Raw genomic sequence first — 12,288 nt, forward strand, 5'->3', positions numbered from 1 at the left:
CCCACTAGTTGGGAAAGGCTCGTGTAGACAATACTGAGCTAGATGGACCAATGGCTTGAGTAGGCAGATTCCCAAGTTCCTAATTCACAAATCACCAGAATGTTCTTTCCAGCAAGTACTATTGAAATGAATAGGATCTGTGCTCTTACATAGTTCCCATTCATTTCAACAGGGTTTGCACAGTTGAATAATCTTGGCTGTTTGAGCCCTATTTGGGGGGACAAGACTTCCTACATCCTGGGGACTGTAGTTTGTAAAGGGTGCTGAGAATTGTTAGGAGACCCCTATTCCCCTCAAAGAACTACAGTTCTCAGAGTTCCCTGGGAAGAGGGATTGACTGTTAAACTACTCTGAGAACTGTAGCACTTTAAGGGGAATAAGAGCCTCCTAACAACTCTCAGCTCCCTTCACAAAGTACAGTTTCCCAGGATCCTTTGGGGGAAGCCATGACTGTTTAAAGTGATATAATACTGCTTTAAACTTATTGTGCAGAGGGTGTCAGTTACACCCAAAGCAGCTTACAAAAGATAGAACTAACAATTGTTTCTTAATATAAGGTATAATAAAACTCTCAGTATTTTTCCATTTTTATTTAAAACAGCCTAGGCATGTTTTAAACAAACAAGTAACAATGCTTGCTTATCAGAGTGGTGGTTGGTGCACATTGGGAGTGGTAGGGCAGAAGGGAGGGAGCCCCAACAGTAGGTGGAGCCAGAGCCAATGACAGGCAGAGCCGACCAATTCTAGTTTGCCCCCATCCTCCTCCCTGCTGAGTTCAACAAGGGCAACACTGAGACTAAGGAGGAGGAGGAAGCTGACAGACAGGGTCACCTTGTGGACTGGTTGTAAGAAAGCAGAGAAGTGGGTGCTGGCTGAGGCTGGTGGGGCAGTGTCCCATTTGCTCTAATGGGCCAGTCTCCACTGGCTAAGGGAGCTAGTAACAGGTGGTATCACAGCAGTACCTGTAATAAGAACATGGAGTTAAAATGATGGAGTAAACTGCCCAGCAGATTTCAGTGAAATTTTGCTGAAAACTCCTTGCACACATCAGGGATTTCAGGGTTATTGCTAATTCCAGTAATAGCTGGCAGGGTGTGGGGGATTGGAAGTGTGTTTTGGCTTCATGCCCAGACTAAATGCAACCCCTTCCAAGCTGCTTTTCCTACCAGTGATATTTAAGACAAAGTGACAAACGCTAATGAAGAAAATTGCAATATATTTCTGTACCAATCAACAATTTTGTTGAATAAAAATTCAAGACCACGTCTCCTGGAATCAGACAGAACAAAGTTAGAAAGTACATGTTGTGCATTGCATATTAATGCTCAAGGAATGGATGGGGGTGGGGTGAGCCCTTCATATATTCATTTCACGTAGTGGTAACTCTTCGTAGACAAACAAGAAAGTAACATGAACTTTTGTAAAGAAAAGAACAACCACCCTGAGTTTTTCCTTAGAGCAGTTGCCCACATGTTTGAATTAAAACTGAAGGCACACACTTGCACATGCAATGTTTTGCTTTTATAGCATCATACCTAGAGCATATAATGCTGCTTTGTCTCAAGTCAGACCAGTTGACCTGCCTAGACCAACACTGTCTGCTCTGAGCAGAAGCAGCTCTTCGGGGTTGGATGGTCATTTGTACATTACCAAAAAAGAGAAAGAAAATGCATCAATGCAAAAGACGATAAATGAGGACACTGATTTGCATAATGTGCTTCTGATTATGTTTCTTATAGATGCAAATCGAGTAATGGTTACTATAATATAAACAAAAATACAAAACATCTTACTGTAGTGGAGAAGACTGCGGCACAAACGACCTGTCCAGGTGCTAACTGTGGATGGACAACTTCAAGGCAGAGCTCTTCCCATAATCTTCTACCTGACACTTTTTAGCTGTGGAAGTTGCAGTTCTCTGATCCCAGTATGGGGCTTGGTAATCACAGCTTGTCAAGTGGGGAGAGAGTTCCTGGCAAAACAGAATGTCCTCTTGTTCACCCACCCTTCCCTTTCCAGGTGTGGGGAACCTTTGACCCTCCAGATGTTGCTGAACTACAACTCCCACCATCCCTGGCCACTGGCCATTCTTGCTGGGACTGATGGGAGTTGCAGTTCAGCAACATCTGGAGGACCACAAGTTCCCTGCACCTGCTTTAGACCTTTGCTGTCAAAAGGTGAAAGACTTTATTTTTCCACTAGGGTCTTTGCCCCTGTGTTCTTTGAGCACCAACCCTACACACCTACACACACATCCAGGGACTCTCTCTCTCTCTCTCACACACACACACATACACAGGGACTGACTCTCTCACTCTCTCCCTTTCTCTCTCACACACAAACACACACAGAGGTTTTGGGAACCAAGACTAAGTTTTCCTAATGAAAAAAAAGTTCATAAGACAAAAGATGTTACCATAAGAATGGCTACAAGCAACAAAATATCCCTAATGGAGCAACAGAGTACAGCAAATAAAGTAGGTTAAAATGTATCCGCCTCTTACTGTTACTTGCGCCCTCCAGCCAGTTTTAATTCTCACCAACAGACAAGCCTACATGCCTCTTGTACTCTCAATGTTTCTATCACCTTCCAGATTGGTCCCTGAAGAATCAAAGTGTTACAAATTAAGCCCTTAACTTCCCAAAAAAACCTACATGCAAGATTTATATATTTATAACAAAACAGTCCATTTCCTTCACACGTCCTTAGGGTCAATATGTTACTGGGTCAAGGCTGAGGGTATGATATTGGCATACAAAGTCCTCTACAAGCTTTGGGCTTGGCTATTTGAGAAGCCACCTCTCCCCTTACACCACTGCCTGGTTGCTACACTTAGCTGGGGGATCTTTGTTGCAGATGCTAATGCCAAGTGCTGCAGGAGGCTGGTTGGCTGTACCATAGCACCAGGCCTTCAGCTGGGTAGTCCCTACTTTATGGAACTCCATCCATGTGTATATAAGGCAGGCAGGCAGGCACCAACTCTGTATAGGTTTTGGCACCTGCTAAAAACATTTCTTTTTGCCCAAATCTGTCCTGATCAAGGCTTAACTGCATTTTTACTTCTTCATGCAGTGTTCTTGGTGTTGTACATATTGTTATTATTGAGATTTGTGATTTCTGTTTTAACCCATCTTGTATTCTATATTTCATGTATTGATTTGATTGTACACTGCTTAGATACACCAGTTTGAAGCTATATATTGTTGCGCTGTGTGTAGTTGTGTTGCTTAATTTCGTTTAAAAGCAGCACCACAGCAGCAGAGAGTAACAGCAGATGATGAAATGCGAGTGTGCCAGCGTGTGCATGCGTTTACCTAAGAAAACAGGCTTTTACCCTGCATCAGCATCACTGAGACTGGAGACTTAGTAAAATAAGAAAGGCCACTTTATTTATAGAAATACATAGTAGATAGAAAGGCAAACCTAGTTCTAACTAAGTTGGAGGCATAACGCCCAGGTGCAGGAGTTAGCCCCATGCTTAGAGAGAGCAGAGACAAAGGGATGTCTCCTCTCTCCTGGACAGCTGGAGAACAAACGGAGCAGAAAGGGCAGGAGGAAGAGGGGCAGATAAGCTTCCCTAAAGACGTCACAGTCTAGCAACAGAAGGAAGTCAGTCAGAGCATCACAGGTAAAAGGTAAACAAGCCTTTACCTTTTACCTGGGAGGACCCTTGCTCTATCTTCCTTCTGGAGCGTAAACAAAAGAACAAAACAGGAGTTGCTCTTGCCCCACTTCCAACATATATAAATGATAACATTTTCCCTGGGAATTATATCAAACAAATTGGCAGCATTCTGGGAAATGAAGGGAGAGGGCAGGGTAGCTGGAGGCCTCCACTTTGCTTTACAGCCTGCCCAGTGCTGGCCAAGGGGGCCTCCGCAGGCACCAAGAAGTGCATGTCTGGGGGTGCCATGATGTCCATGGGCACCCTGTTGGTGACCCTGGACTAGATGGACAAAGAAATTCATCTGACATAAGGCAGTTTCCTTGTTCCTTCCTATGTTTCCTAGATATTCTGGGTAGTCAACTGAGCAGCAATGAATGCTTCGTTTTGTACACCGCCCAGAGAGCTATTAGCTATGGGCGGTCTAGAAATGAAAATAAATAAATAAATAAATTAAAAACAAAGAATCACACTCTGATCCAGAGTCTCGTGTGTGTGGACAGCAGTGTGCAAATGGAGCTCCTTTATTCATTTCAATGGAAAAATGAAATGCAATGTCTGCCACACTATGCTCTTTGGAAGTATGAAATTAATTACTCTATTAATAACAGAAATAATATGTGTGTATGTATGCATGTGCTTGAAACATTTGTATCTATCCAAGTAATAAATGGAAGAAAAACAAAACCTGTAAATAAAAAAACCACGTTTTAAAGTATGTTTCTAATTCATTACGTTTTTGGAAAATATTTTTTCCTCTTTTATTGTTAGATCAGCATCACTTGAATTTGCTACACATGGGGAGAGAGTGTAACTCTAGATTTCTGCCTGCCTGGCCTCTGTCCCTCTGCCAGAAGCATAACATCTTAAAAAGCACACAGCGAGCATTGCAGGATTGGAATGACTTATGGAGGTTCCATTGCAAGGAGAGCAGAAATCAATGCACCTTTTAGTGCTCACCACCAAGTGATGCCATCTTTGGTAAAATAATGATCAATGTCATGGCACTGCTAGAAGAAGAAGAAAGTCCACCGTTTTTAAAGTTTGCCCTTGTTAGACAAGTGAAATTAAAGGGGAGAACTTATAATGATTAAGAGAAAGAAAACAAACAGGAGACAACAAATCCAAAAGCTCTTGCTGAGTTATTTTATTTGTAAGGATATTTATAAACCACCAACTCCTTAAAAAAAATCATGGTGATGTGCAATATAATCATAAAAAATCATAGAACATGTTGGAAAATTCAGGACATATTGGAAGATTCAGGATGGACAAAAGAAAGTACTTCTTTATGAAGCGCATAGTTAAACTATGGAATTTGTTCCCACAAGAGGCAGTAATGGCCACCAACTTGGATTATACAAATTCATGCAGAATAAGGCTATCAATGGCTACTAGCCATGATGGTTGTGCTCTGCCACCATAGTCAGATGCAGTATGCTTCTGTAAACCAGACGCTGGAAGCTGCAGGATGGGAGAGCAGTCTTGCACTCAGGTCCTGTTTGTGGGCTTCCCATGGGCATCTGGCTGGCCACTGTGAGAACAGGATGCTGGACTAGATGGGCCACTGGCCTGATCCAGCAGGCTGTTCTTACGTGGTTATCATAAAATTATAAGGTCATAAAATACAAATGGCCAATGCTACTGAATCCAATTAATTCCCTAAAGACACCTGGCGAAACAAAAATGTTTTCAGCAGGCGATGAAATACCAGAATTGTAAATGCCTGTTTCATTTCAGTAGTAACAGTGTTCCAAATTACTAGTGCTACTACACTAAGAGCCTTAGATTGTATAGAAGATTTATTTAAAAAAACAACCCTGAGATTACTGTGGGACAGTGAGGAGGGCTTCTCCAGATAATTGCAATTATCGTCTTTTGTGAGAAATGTTGCATTGTCAAAGCCTACACAGGGGGGAGATTGAAAGCAAGATTATGTCGTGCATTACTCTGTGTCTTTCAGAAAAAGAATGTTTTCCTTTCTGGCTACTTATATTTGTTCTGAAAATAAAAGCTACTACCTGCAATTATTTCAAGGGGAAGGAAGGCATCTGGATTCAAAGGCGGCGGTCTGGGGATGACTCTTTCTTCTCAGACTTGCCAAGTCTAACTTCTGCTTGGGGCTTGGCTCATTCTGATGTATTCATCTCTCTTGAGTGAGTACCAAAGTAATTTCTACTCTCTGTGTTCTATGCATGAGATTGCTGTAGTGTTGCTCACTTTTTGATAACTTGTGTAAATTCAGCGAGTGAATTAATGTGATTCAGCGTGTGACTCAGTCTTGAAGCCTATCAAATAGCCACTTGGTTCTCATTGCCTACCACAGGGATGGGGAACCTGTGGCACTTCAGATGCTGGTGGACTTCTTCAGCAGAAAGTGGCAAGCATCCCGAAAGCCAAGAATAAAAAAGGGGAAACCCCAAGATGCTGGAAAATGTGGTGCCTATTTACAAAAAAAGCCCACAGTGTTTCGGCTACTGTGTTGTCTGGCCTCCATCAAGGGATGAACTGGTCTGCAACATTCTTTTCTAGCGAAATTGCTTGAAATGATAGATGACCACACACACACACACGCAAATCACGTCAGGCTTTTTTTGAAAATAAACACCACATTTTCCAGCAACTTGGGGTTTCCCCTTTTTTATTCTTGGACTCATCAGCCCCAGCCAGGGTAACATATTGCCAGAAATGATGAGAGCTGTATTGCCATGCAACTTCTAAAGGGCCACAGGTTCCCCATTCATGTCCTACTGACACTAAGGGCGCAATCCAACTCATATTTACACCAGGCTGAGGGGAGTTGGATATGGTGGACCCCTGGCACAAGCCCCTCGCCCCAGCTCAGCCGTGGCACAGCTGGGATCTTGCTGGAAAGGACAACAACATCTTGCACAACAAACTTTTCCACAAAATCAAGCTCTTTGTGATAAGGAAAGTGTCAGAAAAATGGACTGGAAAGTGTGGAATAACAATTGCTTTGCACATCACCTAACCTCTCCTTCAAACAAATTGGAATGAATGCTCAATAAATAGCTGATATAATCAAATCTTCCATCAAACTGTGCAAACAAATCAGGATGAATGCTAATTAAACAAGTCATCTAGAAGTGACCTTAATTGCTACTAGGCACAACTTCTGTTAGAGAAATCACAGGTAAATCACCTAAGGCTATGAGACCACTAGAGAAGATGACTCATCCTTACCAGCAGCCAGGGAAAGGGGCCAAGCTAGCTGTGAGTAGAAAACAACTGAAGATTTTTGAAAGAAGCAGATTGCAGTTTTTGAGGGAGACACAGAGAATTTAGTTTTTGGGAGCTCTGTATGCTAACATCATCAGAGGGTGCAGGTATACATCTCTCTGGATATCTAATATAGGGCAGTGGACTTTGGCTCTCTGTTGGGGTGTTCAAGCTGTTGTGCTCCCACCTATGTTTGATTTCTGTAAATGTAAATAAACTGAAATATTACAAATCACCATTAGGGATATGAAAATCTGTCAGTTTGAGTTTCTCTCCATTTCTTGTTTTTCTAATCTTAAATTCAGTTCTCCACATTTCTACAGCAATTTGAGATTTTTGTTAAAAAATGTCATGAAAATTCATCAGCATTTTAGTGCAATTATCTGGTAATACACACATTTGTATGTAACTTTGCCTAATATACAGTTTTGCAAAGCAATTTTTTTCTAATATAATGCATTTTTGTATGTTAGTTTCCCTAATATATGCATTTTATGCCCACTTTGCCTTAGTTCATCCTTCTTCTTTTTTAACAATTACTTGGCTGGACAACTGCACTGCAAAATTCAGAGAAGTGCACATTTCAAATATTGCTTTGGAAAGTGTGAATTAGGTAAATTCACCTTTAAATGTGAGCTGAATCACATTTAACGGCCCTTCTTCTATAAAGTGAACCAAACACATATTTCCTCCCTGTTGATCCTTAGCTCTGTCTCTAAACTCTTTGTCTGTCATCTCTCCTGTCCAGTAGCAGACGGCATGTTGGGGGGCCACCACTCACCAGACCTCGTTGGTTGCATTGTTGCTGCTTGCTGGGAGGTACAGCAGCAGGGAGAGGCAGCAGGGAGACCAGTGCAGTGCAAATTCACTGGTGCAACCAGTCCAGCACTCCTGTCAGTGCGTTTACACTGCAATGTCCTCGACCCCACCTTGCCCCTCCTCCTATCTTCCAGTAAGCAGCAGTGATGCAACCAACCAGAAGCCAGGCGAGTGGTGGTGCCCCACTCCACTGCCCACTACTCCCCTGTGTCAAATTCTAGACTGTAACATCCTTTGGGAACAAAACTTTCTACTTGTACTTTGTAAAGCAAAAGGAGGAAAGGCCGTAGCTCAGTGACAGAGCATCTGCTTTGCATGCAGAAGGTCCCAGGGTCAATCCCCAGTATCTCCAGGTAGGGGTGGGAAATATTATTGTCTGACACCCTGAGGAGCCACTGGCAGTCAGTATAAGCAATACGGAGCAAGTTGGACCAATGGTCTGACTAGGTATAAAGCAGCTTTCTGTGTTCCTATTATGCATATTGATGGTATAACAATAGTAAGAACCAGACTAACAGAGCAATTCTACCAGAAGGGGAGAGGCCACTTGTATAAAGAATCTCTCTCTCTCTCTCTTTCTCTCTCTCTCTCTGGCCATTGAAACGCTACTGGCGGAAGGACAGCCAAGGAGATTTCTGTAGCTGCAACAAGGAGACTTCTTGTTGGATTAACTTAGCAGAGTTAGCACAGCCAGCTTGGAAAGTGGCTGTATATTGAATGCTGTATGAGTAGACTTCCCCTTTGGTTCCAATCACACAGAGGCTTTTGCTATTAAAAATAAGAAAGCTTATTTTATTATATTAAACACATACTTGGATAGAAAAGTGCTCCTAATTCTAACTAAGTTGGAGATGCAAGGAGCTATGATTGCTCCTTTGATCTCAGCAAAGAGAGATAGAGACAAAGGAAAGATGTCTCCTCTCCCAAGGGACAGAAGCAGCAAATGAGGTCAGCAGCCCCTGAAAATATTAGTCTAGCACCTGAAGAAAGGTCAGCACAGCTTAGGTCAGAAAGACAGTTTAGGAAGCACAGAGGTCCCCCCTTCTCTGTTTTAACCCCATGCATCCCAATCCTTCCAACCCTTCTGAGGGTGGACCTCCAGCTCAGCCCATGAACAGGGAAGTCTGCAAAAATCCTATGGCTCCTGGGGTGCTCTCTGCGGCAACAATAGTGGCAGAGGCACTGTGATGAAGCATCATCTATTTTAAACATCACTGTTTAGATTGTTGGAAGAGGCCTGCTGAGACATTGGTTCAATCCATTAAGCTCGCTAGGTGACCTTGGACCAGTAATTACCTCTCAAGTTGACCTATCCCACATGATTGTGAGGATAAAAGGTGGAGGGAAAGGCCACATATGCTGCCTTCATGCCCTGGAGGAAGAGTGGGATATTAGAGCGAGATGCAGATAAAACAACAGGTATGGCCCAGCATCTTGCAATCTTGCAGAGGATGCTGGTCTAACATTCTGCAGATACAGACAGGAACACACCTGTAACATCCCATTCTCACCCTAAGAACCACTGCCCAAGATCTCCCCCTACCACATTCTGGGTGGTTCTCCTCCGTTGCCTGCTGTGTGCAATGCAGCATGTATTTACTCAGCAACAACCTGTCTTCTATGGACTTAAGAGCCAAGAAGATATTTGTTCTTGGGTTAAACTTATACTAGAAAAAAACATAATTGTCATATGATACATTATCAAAAGTTCAAAATTCAACAGCTGTGCACAGACTATACAGTGCCTTGGTGTTCATGGGCTTGCATTTACATTACAATCAAGATACACCTTCCCACTCACACACACATCAGATATTTTAATAATTAATTCATTAAAATAGTTCTTTACTACATTCCTACTGCTGCAAGGCAGTAACAGCTAGAGACCTAAGAACATAAGAATAGCCCTACTGGATCAGGCCAATGATTGAGCTAGTCATAGGATCATAGAATATTAGAGTTGGAAGGGGCCTATAAGGCCATCGAGTCCAACCACCTGCTCAGTGCAGGAATCCAAATTAAGGCATACCTGACAGATGGCTGTTCAGCTGCCTCTTGAAGGCCTCCAGTGTTGGAGAGCCCACCACCTCCCTAGGTAATTGGTTCCATTGTCATACCGCTCTAACAGTCAAGAAGTTTTTCCTGATGTTCATTCGAAATCTGGCTTCCTGCAACTTGAGCCCATTATTTGTGTCCTGCACTCTGGGATGATCAAGAAGAGATCCTGGCCCTCCTCTTTGTGATACCCTTTCAAGTACTTGAAGAGTGCTATCATATCTCCTCTCAGTCTTCTCTTCTCACTGCTAAACATGCCTAGTTCTTTCAGTCTCTCCTCATAGGGCTTTGTTTCTGAAGTCTATGGGAAGCCCAACAGTAGGACCTGAATGCAATAGTGATCTCCTCACTTATGATTCCAAGCAACTGGCATTCAGAGGCATACTGCCTCCCACAGTGGAGGTAGAACATAGTCATCATGGCTAGTAGCCGTTGATAGCCTTATCTTCCATAAAATAACCAATAAACAACTAGTGGACTCTACACTGACTGGCAGCAACCCTCCATAGTTTCTGGCAGGAGTTTTCTTCCTATGTATGATCTGGAGATGCCAGGGATTGAACCTTAAAAAGCGACAGATCTAGAATTGGAAGGGATCTTAGAGGTTTTGTCGTCTAACCCTCTGTTCAGTATAGGATGCGCATTGTAGGACATGACTACAGTATCCCTGTCCAGCCTTTGCTTAAATATTTCCAGCAAAGGAGAGCTCCTCATCTCCTCCCAGAGGCAGTCTGTCCCACTGTCAAACGGTTCTTATTGCAAGAAAAGGTCTCCTAATGTTTAGCCCAAATCTGCTTCCCTGCAACTTCCACCCATCTATTCTAGTCCTGCCCTATGAAGCAAGAGAGGGTAGGTCTGCTCTGGCTTCAGCCTAACAGCCCTTCAGATATTTGAAGCACCCTGTTGTATCCTCCTTCAATCTTCTCTTCCCCAGATGAAACAACATACCCAACTCAGTGGCCGCTGGTGGCTCCATGTCAGTGGGGCAGTGGAATCTGCTCCGGGTTTTACTGATCTAACTATTGAAGCCATTCCTCTAGTGCAGCCTTTCCCAACCAGTGTGCCTCCAGATGTTGTTGGACCACAACTCCCATCTTTCCTGACCATTGGCAATGCTGGCTGAGGCTGATGGGAGTTGTGGTCCAACAACAGCTGGAGGCACACTGGTTGGGAAAGGCTGCTCTAGTGGTTCAAAATAATAACACTTTAATAAAGTATGCTCCAGAGGCTTTTGGTTGTTAGTGAACTTTGGTTGACAGGTTTTCATTGATATTCTGTTTTTCTGGGTTTTGCTGTTCTGTTCTTTTAAGGAATGGGGTGTGTATGTTTTGTTGTATTTGGAATGTATTTTTGTTGTATTTTTAATCTCTCTATATATAGTTTAGGGCATTTTTTTTTAGCAATCTTGAACCTTTTGGAAAGGTAGGATATAAATGTTTTAAATGCATAAAGAGGCACAGGGACCAGAAAAGTGTTGGTTTTGACCTATAAAACACTTTACAGCTCAGGACCCCAATATCTTCTGGAATGCCTCTCCCAATATGAGCCAACCTGGAGCCTCAGATCTTCATCTGAGGCCCTTCTCTTGGTTTCTTCCTTAAGGGAGGCTTGGAGGACAATTACAAGGAGGAGGGCCTTTACAGTTGCGGCTCCCCATCTGTGGAATACTCTACCCAGTGAGGTCCACTTGGCACCTTCCCTGACATCTTTTTGGCACCAGGTAAAAACTTACCTTTCCCCCCAAGTTTTGATGGACTGTGATGCTGTTGTTTTTGCTGTTCGTGTGCTGCCAAAGCTTTCTGAGGCTGTATTGAGGGTAGGTGTGTTTTGAATGTGTTGATATTGTTATACTGCATTTTATTTATGCTTATGCCTTTAAATATGCAGCAAATTGCTTGGGAGACCTCTGTGTAACAAGTGCTTACCAAGTCTAATTAAACAATGATAATAATATAATGATAAAAATTCAATGGGATTTACTCCCAGGTAAGTGTATATAGGACTGCAGCCTTAGAGAGTGTACATTTTTTCATTGACAAAAGACAGCAAAAAAGAAAAGGTTTTCAGGAAACCAGATTTCAGATAATCAACTACTATTTAACCAATACAATGCTCACCATGCTATGGAGCACGGTAACAATGGTGTGATCTCAGCCTCAAATAATTATAACATTTAATCAATTTTTAAAATTATTATTATTATTATTATGTTCATTTCAATTGTTTTGATTTCGTTGAATCACAAATTGCCTTGTCATCATCCTCTGGATATGAAGAGGCATGCAAATTTATCAAACAATATTATTATTATTATTTATTGCATTTATATACCACCCCATAGCTGAAGCTCTCTGGGTGGTTTACAACAATCAAAAAAATTAAAAACAAATAAACAAATTTTAAAAACACTTAAAAAAAACAATTTAAAAAGACATGCTAAAATGCTAAAATGCCTGGGAGAAGAGGAAAGTCTTGACCTGGTGCCGAAAAGATAACAGTGTTGGCACCA

The sequence above is a fragment of the Rhineura floridana genome, chromosome 5, assembly GCF_030035675.1.
Source record: "Rhineura floridana isolate rRhiFlo1 chromosome 5, rRhiFlo1.hap2, whole genome shotgun sequence".
NCBI lineage: Eukaryota > Metazoa > Chordata > Lepidosauria > Squamata > Rhineuridae > Rhineura > Rhineura floridana.